The following is a 10,000-nucleotide window of genomic DNA, read 5'->3' as shown; positions in this document are numbered from 1 at the left end:
GTATTGAAAACAAGTAAAAAATGTAATTTTTCCAGACTTGGAGACTGCAGAATTATAAACGGCAAGAAAAGAGAATCTCTCCCTAATGAGTTTGGACAGAGTGCACGAGTGAACGTCACATGGGAATTAGCAGTATTTTTCTTATCTGTTGAATTGTGGACTTTGGTCTTCATTTGACTTACATTTATAATCCGTTTTTCTCAGAACACACACTCCAAGACTCTAGTTTAGATCTCTACCGGGCGCTACCTCACCTTTGCCTTCCACTGTATTTCATTCCTGGCATCTTATCAGCGTACGGTCACTTCGATATTTCTTCAAGTGGTCTCATAGTGTCAAGATAATCCTACAAGTAATCCAGGAGCCAGTTCACTTTATTTTTGAAAATGAAAGACGTTTGTCATATGAAATTTGTATTTCTAGTTTGTGCAGTTTGCTGATTTACGAAAGATAGAAGACACAAAGCGTTTCCATTTTTCTAAGAAGTGAACTGATATCTTTGGAGGCACATTGTAGGGTCTGGTATAGTGAGTTGGATATAACACCATCACATCTTAGCAATGTGACTACATAAAAAAAAACAGGAAGCGAGTGTACAGTGATAAAGCTGAAGAAATGAAATGTAGAAGGAAGTAAATGTGGGAGTCGCTCTGTAGAGATGTGCACCAGAGGGTCTGAGTGAGTGCCCGAAGAAAAGTAGATTAAAAAATGGAGGAGGCCAACTGAATTGTACGAACCTGAGACGAACTATTAGAATACTATTAAATCCCATGTGCCGTTTACTCCCTTACATTCTATCGATAAACAGCTTCTATGGAATTGAGCGTCCAGTGCTGCGATCAAAATGTGTTCATTGAAATCCTGCTACTGACTCAGTAGGTGGGATTTACTCGCCCGAATATGGAGTACGTGTCTCACGTTTGCAATGACTCGACCCACTCTGAAGACTTCCATCTTATGCAAACTTCTGTTCTTTTGAATAACATTAAATCATAATCGTTGATAACCAATTAAAACGACTTCTTGTTTTGCATAGATTAGATATCCAAGACTGTAATGTACTTATAATAGAGGCATTTGAAAGCAGTTAACTGTCGGTTATGGGGGTACATTTTTGGTCTGGTAGAGTAAATTAGATACAGGACCAGCGTATCTGGACACTTTGTAAACACCTGGACAAAATTCATAGGTAGCGTACGCTGATAAGATCGCAGATCGAAATACAGGGGAATGTGTGTGGGTCGCCGGGTAGTGATTTGAACGGGAGGCTTGAAGTGAGTACCGAGAGAAAAGCGGATAAAGAACAGAGGAGGCCAAATGAAGAACAGAAGCAATAAGTGAACTTTTAGGATACTGCTGACTTCCATGTCATGTACAATCGTGTACTCACTACACTCTGTCGAGGATTAAGTGGGCAAAGATTCTCTTTTCTAGCTGTTTATAGTTCTCTAGTCTTTAACCATATAGAAATTATACATTTCTACTTTTTTTTACTTTCAATAAGAAGCCTTGGCCTGATGGTCTAGGGGTATGATTCTCGCTTAGGGTGCGAGAGGTCCCGGGTTCAAATCCCGGTCAGGCCCAGTGTTTTCAGTAAGGAATTGCTCGATATGCAACTAGATTTATTCATGGTGTTCAAAATAGACTAAAAATACGAAAAGAACATTGTACAGTATGCAAGCAAGTTCATAAAAATCGACACAATATCCGCATCCAGCTCTGCCACGAGGAATCGAACCCTAAGTTTTATGACTTTTGCTACATGGATAAGACACTACCATCGCGATATGTAGAAAGTACAAAAGGAATGTTTTGGTCTTTGTCCCATGTATTTCCTGACATCAACCCCCACGGCAAGATACGTGGCCTTAACTTCCCTGAGCCTTTTATTTTGGAGAGTCACAGTGCAATGGTAGTATTACAGCCCTTTGGTAAAAGATGCACAGCCTAGGTTCCGACTCCCGGTAGCATAGCTCTCATTATATACTGATATATATACATATATATATATATACATATATATATACATACATATATATATATATATATATATATATATATATATATATGTGTGTGTGTGTGTGTGTGTGTGTATGTATATATATAAATCTATATATATATACATATATACATATATATATATATGTATATATATAGACTGAATATCCCACTATCGTAGAAAAGAAGGGTATTTGAAGATACGCATATTGCGATCACTAAATGTGATCCTCTTCAGCGTGGTTTTAAAGAGGCTGGGTTAACTTAAATATACTAAGAGGAGATACATTAAAATGACATGGGGAAGTATGAGTACTAGTGCGTGGTCCGTTTGAGCCAAAGTCTTGATGACACCAAGGTCAAATTGACCTCGGGTCAAAAGTTTGAGGGACAGGTGGTAAATTCAGGTCTGAACGGACAATTTGACATTTGATATTGTTGACGGCCAAACTAATAATGGCGCCGGGGGACCATTGTCCTTTTGATCTATCAAAATTAGGTATCAGGCAGCCTTCAACAAATTTTATTTTGTAGTCAGAGTGTGACTTGCAAATTAAATCAGCCTTTTCTCAGTCCATTCGGTGATTTAATTCAGCAGTATGGAGGAATATTGCTGAATTTTCCTGGACGTTTTTAATTTGATTTTTATGACCCCTGACCCTCTTTTCTAGTCGTTTATAATTCTGCGGTCTCTAACTATATAGAAATCATATTTAATACCCCTTTTCACGATTTCTCATTAAGCATGGCATGATGGTCTAGGTTTCTCGATTAGAGCGCGAGAGGTCCCGGGGTCAAATTCCGGTCGGGCCCATTGAGTTTCTGAAATTGCCCTAAATTCAACTACATTTATTCATGGTGCTCAAATTATACCTATAAAAATATCATACTTGTACGAAATGGATAAAAATATTATCTATATGTACATTTAGGATACGTACTCCATTCTCAGGCAAGTAAATGAAAAATAAAAAATTAACAGCTCAAGTGTGGTTAGAGTGTTATGGACACGGTGCAATTTCATATAATGTTTTCTCAGTCGCGTAGATCTGCGTTCTACCTCGTTTTCCCGGCTCTGCATTGTTACTTCAATTTTATTTAGGTAGAGATGAATAATAGGGATCTGGGAATGGATGCAAAGAGAATATTATATGAAAGGGTCATTGTGCCCACAACACTATGTGGGTCGGAGATTTGGAATTTAAGAGAAGCAGAAACAATTTTGAATGTGTTTGAAATTAAGTATCTGAGAAGTATGGTAGGATCTACAAGGTTGGATAGAGTGAAAAATGAGGAGGTAAAGAGGAGAGCAGGGGTGGAGAGGAAGCTGGTAGAATGGTTTGGACACATGGAGAGCATGAGTGAAGAAAAATAGCAAAAAAAGTTGTAGAAAGCAGAGGTGGATGGAGTGAACTTGAGGGGACGACTGAGGATGAGATGGATGGTGTAGTGAAAAGAACTTTGAGCCAGAGGGGATTGCCTGTTGAGCAATGAAGAGAGAAGGCAAGGGATAGGGGTGATCGGAGGATGGTTGTGTATGGATGATATTTCGACGTAGCTCAAAGGGTTTCTACCCGACTTCTCTATTTTCCACATAAGGGAACGGGTGAGGGGGGTTTGATGCGTAAGTAAAGCGGCCCTGTACTGGATGTGCCGGGCAGTGGGCAGGAGGCAGGAATAACCCTTCATTCACAAGGAGCTAAGATAAGAGAGAAACAAGGGTGGTGGTGGGAGTGGGTGTGTGTTTTTGACTTGGCTGCCTACCTTATAAGGGGGAAGAAGCCTTTGGTATATAGATAGACATAGATAGATAGGGATGAATAACTTTTCCACTACACGCAGAATACAAAAATATTGCATGCCTGTAGGTATTAATTAGTGTGTGCGCTGGTGCACGCGCTCGCTGTGTACAAGTTGGCGGAGGTTCTTAGATAAAGTATATAACAAATAAGAAATTAGTTTTATCTGATATGAAAATGATTATCTTCTCAATTACTTAAAATTCCCCGTGTCCTGTTGTAACCGATAATGGTTGTGGTTACATAAGATGGACTTAATCCGTCGAGATAAACTCCAGACCGGGAGTTTTCTTCTATTTATCAACAATAAAGGAATCTGGTTAACAAACTACAAATGGGTTCTGTGGGCAAATACAGTAAGTGCCAGCCAGGCCTTGACCGAGGGCACACCTGGCTGGCAGGCTTGACCTGCTCAGCTCTCTGGCTGGTAGGCTCTTGACCTGCCCAGCTCTGGCCGGTAGGCTCTTGACCTACCCAGCTCTGGCCGATAGGCTCTTGACCTACCCAGCTCTGGCGTTCGTGACATAGGTGTCGTAGGTTAATATAGGGGGTTAGTGGGTTGTTGTAAGTAAAGACGTTAGTCTCGCTATTCTATACATTGGGGTCAGTTTTATATGTGAGGGTTAGTCGTATAGTTGGTGGGTGTTGTTAGGTATATTATATATATGTTAGCTTATGGGTAATATAATAGGGCAGTTATAATAAAAGGGGTTTAATGGGTTAGTCTGGTGGCATTTGGCATGTTCGTGGCGATATCCTTGTTTTGTCTGATTTCTGCTGCGTTAGGTGTATGTGGTTGTTCTGGGAAAGCAAGGTAAGCAAGAGGGAAGTCTCGCTATATTGCAAGCATGTGGATCACGTGCGTGGTAGGTGATGGTTAGTAATGGTTACACTTTTTCACTCATATTGAGTGAGGACATTCACTGTAAATTTTTATGACCCAAAGTACGGATATGGATAAGTTGTTTCTTCATTTCGAATGAGTATCAAGTGTTCTTATTTTATCACTGGTTCATTATGAGCACATTAAAGTCTCCTGGTGCTTACAGAATTTTCCCAGAAAACACTGGGCCTGACCGGGATTTGAACCCGGGACCTCTCGCACCCAAAGCGAGAATCATACCCCTAGACCATCAGGCCAAGGTTACAATTACGGTGTAGAGATAGGTACAATATATAAATTTTATAATGTAAGAGTCTTAAGGGTTATAAATGGCTAGAAAAGAGAATCTCTATCTTCTTAATCTGAATACAGTGTAGGTCATACGAGAGTTTGCAATACTTTTAGCTATTTGAATTCTGTCCTTAATTTGGCCTTCTCCATTCTCCCTCCGGTTCTCTCCGAGTACTCACTCAAACCCACACAATTGGTCTTCCCTGTGTTCCTTTCCTTCGCTCTTATCACAGCATGCTATCTTCGCATTTGCCTCACATACTCTTATACACCAAGATACGCTGGCCCTATAACAAATTCATCACACTGGAGGATACAATGTACCTCAACAGCCGCCGGATCACTTCTTTGAAAAGAATGTAGGACAAAACGTCCCCGGACAAAAGGTCCCGAAATCTGCACCCCTAGGACAAAATGTCCCCGATATTTAGGACAAAAGGTCCCCATTTTTTTCAACAAATATTGATTTTTATCAACTGTTTATACATTTTGGGACATAGTTAATTGTGGTTTTATAACAACCCTTAAATTCAGGAGAATCTATATATAAACACAAAGTACAATAATATTTGATATTTTATTAAATATCTTATACTCGACCCAACCCATAAATCTATGAGCCAATTGTGTAAGCAAACGTTTCAGAAATGTCAATTGTATTTAGCCAAATATTCACCAAAAAACATATAAAGGAATAAAGTAAAACACATCTGACAAATTTTTAGAAAAAAAAAAATGGGGACATTTTGACCACCCACCTAGGCCGTTGGGGACATTTTGTCCTAGGGGTGCAGATTTCGGGACCTTTTGTCCGGGGACCTTTTGTCCGAGCACCCTTTAAAAATGAGAGATCTCTGTCATATGTATCATTTTATCTCTTGTATTTCTAGCTTGTAGTATTTTATTGAATATGTTTGAAATTAAGTATCTGAGAAGTATGGTAGGAGCTACAAGGTTGAGAAATGAGGAGGTAAATGGGAGAGCAGGGGGTGGAAAGTTAGTTGGCAGATAGGGCATATGAAAGAGTATTGGAATGGTTTGGACACATGGAATGCATGAGTGAAGAAAAAATACCAAAAAAAGTTGTAGAAAGCAGAGGTGGATGGAGTGAACTTGAGGGGACGACTAAGGATGAGATGTATGGTGCGGTGAAAGGAGCTGTGAGTAAGAGGAGATTGCCTGTTGAGCAAGGAAGGGAGAGGGCAAGGGATAGGAGTGATCGGAGGATGGTTGTGTATGGATAAAATTTTGACGCAGCCCGAAGGCTTTCTACCCGACTTTTCTATTTTCCATATGAGGGGACGGGTGGGGGGTGGGGGTTTGATGGGTAAGTAAAGCGGTCCTGTACTGGATGTGCCGGGCAGTTGGCAGGAGACAGGGATAACACTTCATCCACAAAGAGCTAAGGGGGAAACAAGGGTGGTGGATGGGAGTGGGTGCGTATCTTGACTTGGCTGCCTACCTTATAAGGCGGAAGAAGGCTTTGGTATATATATGTATACATATATATATATATATATATATATACATATATATATATATATATATGTATACATATATATATGTATATATATATGTATATATATGATATGTGTATATATACATATATATATACAGTATATATATATATATATATATATATATATATATATATATATATATACAGTATATATATATATATATATATGCGAATAAATCACAAAAACATGTGATTCACAAAATGTGCAATAAAATCACTTGGAAAATAAAATGAAAGGTGACCGAACGTTTTCGTCTATTCAAAACATTTTCAAAGGTACAGAGTAAGGTAGTAGGGACATTATATATACAAAGGAAGCACACTAGGGGGGAATTAGGACAGGTCTATTGTGACCTCACTCTCTCCGCACTTCCAGACGTTTGACCCGGCGACTGTTAACAATTTTATTTAAAATTGTTGACAGTAGCCAGGTCAAATGTCCGGCAGTGCGGAGAGAGTGAGGTCACAATGGACTAGTCCTCATTCCCCCCTAGTGTGCTTCTTTTGTATATATATAATGTCACTGCTACCATACTCTGTACCTTTGAAAACGTCTTCATTAGACGAAAACGTTCGGTCACCTTTCATTTTATTTTCCATACATACACATACATACATACATACATACATACATACATACATACATACATACATACATACATACATACATACATACATACATACATACATACATAGGGATAAATAACATTTCCACTACACGCAGAGTAGAAAAATATTGCATGCCTGTAGATATTAATTAATGTGTGCGCTGGTGCACGAGCGCGCTGTGTACAGGTTTGTGGAGGTCAGTTTTATCTGATATGAAAATGATTATCTTCTCAATTACTCAGTGTCCTGTTTCACTCTTATTGAGTGAGGATGTTCACTGTGAATTTTTATGACCCAAAGTACGGATAGGGGTAAGCTGTTTCTTCATTTCGAATAAGTATTAAGTGTTCTTTTTTATCACTGGTTCATTATGAGCACATTAAAGTCTCCTGGTGCTTACAGAATTTTTTCCAGAAAACACTGGGCCTGACCGGGATTTGAACCCGGGACCTCTCGCACCCAAAGCGAGAATCATACCCCTAGACCATCAGGCCAAGGTGATAAGTTTGGTGTAAAGATAGGTACAATATGTAACTTTTATAATGTAAGAGTCTTAAGGGTTATAAATGGCTAGGAAAGAGAATCTCTATCTTCTCAATCTGAATACAGTGCAATGGCTTCATAAGTGTAGGTCATATGAGAGTTTGCAATACTTTTAGATATTTGAATTCTGTCCTTAATTTGGCCTTCTCCATTCTCCCTCCGGTTCTTTCCGAGTACTCACTCACACCCACACAATTGGCCTTCCCTGTGTTCCTTTCCTGCGCTCTTATCACAACATGCTACCTTCGCATTTGCCTCACATAGTCTTATACGCCAAGATACGCTGATCCTATAACTAATTCAGCACAATGGAGGAGACAATGTAACTCAACAGTCGCCAGATCAATCATTTGAAAATGAGAGATCTCTGACATGTGTATCCTTTTATCTCTTGTATTTCTAGCTTGTTTGGATGACTTTAGATCCCGAGTTTTTCTTTCCTGAATGAGGTGAGCAACTCTAAACTTGATATATATATACTGTAGATATGTAGATGACATCTTTGTCAGCACCCCTGCTGTTGATTTGTTAGAAAATATACGGTGCCGACTTCAGGAAATTTCAGGCTTCACTTTTTCCACTGAAATGAACAGCAATGGTCTACTCCCCTTCCTGGATGTGCTGGTCGATTCTACTCCCGACAACTTCATTACTAGTGTATATAGAAAACCCACCAACTTGGATAAGTGCATGAATGGCAAGAGCAAGTGCACAGACAACTACAAAAAAGGTGTCATTAGAGCATATATAAAAAGAGTCATATCAGTATGTTCCTCATGGCAAGCTTTACATAGTAAACTTCAACACCTGAGACAGATGCTCACAAATAATGGGTATTCTAACACTGACTTTGATTCTGTTACCTCCAAAATACTAGAATCCCATTTCGCAATCAAAGAACCACAAAAGCATAACTTCGTTAACATTTACTACAGAAACACCTTCACTACGAGTAGTAATTATAAGAAAGATGAAAAAGTCATCAGAGACATCATTCATAAAAATTGCCTTCCTACAAATGAGAACAACAAAATCAGAGTTCTCATCTATTATAAAAATCCAAAAACTTCCTCCCTGATCATGACAAACAATTTGTCAAAGCGATCGGACTTCACATCTAAAACAAATGTAGTATACCAATATCAATGTTCTACAGGAAATTGTAATTTCCTCCCCCATTCCTTCATTGGTTTTACTAGATGTAAAGTCAGCCGTCGCCTAACTTTCCACCTACAAGAGGGAGCAATCAAAGAACACCATAGGAGTTCCCATAACGCTGCACTCAGGAGAGATGATTTGATCAACAACACCAAAATTATTGGATCGAGCAATGACCCTAGGAGACTACAACTACTCGAAGCCTTCCACATTAAGGACAAAACTCCGGTTATTAACATTCAATGCAATGTAATCTCTTCTATCCCATTATTTAGAAATAAAAATCCCCCCTCTCCCTCTACCCCTTCTCTCTCTCTCCCTTCACCTCCACCTCCTCCCCCACCCTCGGTGACCGCACCCGCCTAACCCTCCCCCCAACCCCCAACCCCCTTACCCTTGACCTCTGAGGTCCTTATTGTCTGTCCCTCCACCCCCCCTTCGTCTGACCTGATCTTAGGTATATATACTTCTGTCATCTCTGGATTGTCACACCCTTCTTCCTCTCATTAAATACCTGTATGTGAGTCTTCGTATTTATTTGTACAAATTTGTCACCTTTATTATTACTGTTACCATGTAATTTTTTGTTATTTCAGTTGTATCTTGATATTGTCTAGTACCTTTACTGTTACCATGTAATTTTTTTTATTTCAGTTATATCTTGATATTGTCTAGTACCTTTACTGTTACCATGTAATTTTTGTTATTTCAGTTATATCTTGATAATGTCTTGTTTAAGACGAAACGTCGATGTCAAATAAGAACAAATGGAAGAATATAGAGACCTAGTTTCAATTCACCCATTTAATGGAAAATCTCTTATCAGGAAAATCGAGAATACGAAGAAAAAACTGAACAACTACAACAATGCTGTCGTTTTTAACTCCACGTGTATTACTGAGAATCTGCTCCCCCCTTTACTAATATAAATATATATATATATATATATGTATATATATATGTATATATATACATGTATATATACGTATGTATATATATATATATATAGTGTTAGTCTGTTTCTCTGAAATGAACAGACTAAACTAGAAATTCATATCCGACCATGATTTGTAGGAAAAGGCTAAATACTATAGCAGTAGGTATCTCTCTCTCTCTCTCTCTTTCTCTCTCTCTCTCTCTCTCTCTCTCTCTCTCTCTCTCTCTCTCTCTCTCTCTCTCTCTCTCTCTCTCTCTCTCCTC

General features: G+C 38.9%; 3 non-coding genes across 3 annotated transcripts; 1 reads left to right on the top strand and 2 right to left on the bottom strand.

Annotated features, from left to right (window-relative positions):
- Positions 1–1,511: 1,511 nt before the first annotated feature.
- On the top strand, positions 1,512–1,583 carry TRNAP-AGG (transfer RNA proline (anticodon AGG)). Its single transcript has one exon. It is a non-coding gene; the product is annotated as a tRNA-Pro (tRNA).
- A 3,282-nt stretch (positions 1,584–4,865) lies between these two features.
- On the bottom strand, positions 4,866–4,937 carry TRNAP-UGG (transfer RNA proline (anticodon UGG)). The gene has a single exon. It is a non-coding gene; the product is annotated as a tRNA-Pro (tRNA).
- A 2,584-nt stretch (positions 4,938–7,521) lies between these two features.
- TRNAP-UGG (transfer RNA proline (anticodon UGG)) lies at positions 7,522–7,593 on the bottom strand. Its single transcript has one exon. It is a non-coding gene; the product is annotated as a tRNA-Pro (tRNA).
- Between the last annotated feature and the right edge of the window lie 2,407 nt (positions 7,594–10,000).

This window comes from Oratosquilla oratoria, chromosome 14 (genome assembly GCF_046742065.1).
Source record: "Oratosquilla oratoria isolate Oo_2021 chromosome 14, ASM4674206v1, whole genome shotgun sequence".
Taxonomy (NCBI): Eukaryota; Metazoa; Arthropoda; class Malacostraca; order Stomatopoda; family Squillidae; genus Oratosquilla; species Oratosquilla oratoria.
Note: the sequence above shows the minus strand (reverse complement) of the source record. Positions and strands in the feature narration are given on the sequence as shown.